The following is an 861-nucleotide window of genomic DNA, read 5'->3' on the forward strand; positions in this document are numbered from 1 at the left end:
CTTTGTCGCTAGTACTATGACATGGGGAAATGTTTTCTAATTTTGTTCCTGCTTTTCAAAATGGGGTCAATACATGTAGTTATGGTGTAACAATATTGAAAGAAACAGAGAAGGCAGGGAGATTGCTCAGTGGTTAAAGTAAAATCATGAGGACCAGAGTTAGGATTCCCAGAACCCACATTAAATGAGGGGTGGTCATGGCAGGAAGCTTTGGAAATTCTAGCTTTGGAAAGCATAGATGGAGATCCCAGACCAAGCTAACAACACTTACCACATTAGTGAGCTCTAGGTTTGACTGAGAGAGCCTACCTCAATAAATAGTTTTGAAGACGAATTGAGGATGATTCCCGATATCAACCTCAGGACTCTACATGCATGCAGACATGCAGTTGTACCCATACACATGCAAAACAGGGATATCCAAGACACCACACACACACACACACACACACACACACACACATCACAAAAATAAATAAATAAAAACTAAATGAATAAGAAAGAAATGCACAGAGGAGCCTTTAGTCTAGAGGGAACAGGCTGGAGGGGTCTCAAGAATCCCCATCTCGGGCAACTCTGTACATTGAAAATGTCATTTCAGAAATCTCAGTAACAATATTGCTGCCACCAGAAACAAGCTGCCTAGGGAGAATTCTTTAGTGACCTGTCATCGAGGAGCAACACAGCCAGCAGTCAGCCTACACTGGGTTTGCAGTAGCTGAACAGGCTTCCCCAGCCTTCTAATTTATGGTGGCCATATAGGTTGGGAGCCCCCTTGCTAATGATTTCCTCCTGTGCCTGGTGTGCTAGTGACTTCAAAGGATGATCTCTGGGTGAAGGAAGAATCATGAGATAGGAAAA

This window comes from Nannospalax galili, unplaced genomic scaffold, assembly GCF_000622305.1.
Source record: "Nannospalax galili isolate Female #2095 unplaced genomic scaffold, S.galili_v1.0 scaffold510, whole genome shotgun sequence".
NCBI lineage: Eukaryota > Metazoa > Chordata > Mammalia > Rodentia > Spalacidae > Nannospalax > Nannospalax galili.